At 50.5% G+C, this 323-nt stretch overlaps 1 pseudogene; it reads right to left on the reverse strand.

The window, feature by feature from the left end:
- The window catches only part of LOC111830424, a 6,923-nt pseudogene that overhangs the window by 1,762 nt on the left and 4,838 nt on the right, over positions 1–323 (reverse strand).

Here is a 323-nt window from a genome sequence, read left to right on the forward strand (position 1 = left end):
ATCATAGTCTGCAACCAACTCCATCCAGCGCCTCTGCCTCAAGTTCAACTCAGGCTGCGTGAATATATACTTCAGACTCTTATGATCTGTAAACACCTGAACCTTCGCTCCATACAGATAAGATCTCCAAATTTTCAGAGCAAAGACCACCGCTGCCATCTCCAAATCATGAGTAGGGTAGTTGCCCTCATGCTTCCGCAACTGCCGCGAAGCATAGGCGATCACCTTACCCTGCTGCATCAACACACAACCCAAACCAACTCCCGAAGCATCCGTGTACACCACATACGGCTCTCCCTGCTCCGGTAAAGCCAAAACCGGCG

The sequence above is a fragment of the Capsella rubella genome, unplaced genomic scaffold, assembly GCF_000375325.1.
Source record: "Capsella rubella cultivar Monte Gargano unplaced genomic scaffold, Caprub1_0 scaffold_8, whole genome shotgun sequence".
Lineage (NCBI taxonomy): Eukaryota > Viridiplantae > Streptophyta > Magnoliopsida > Brassicales > Brassicaceae > Capsella > Capsella rubella.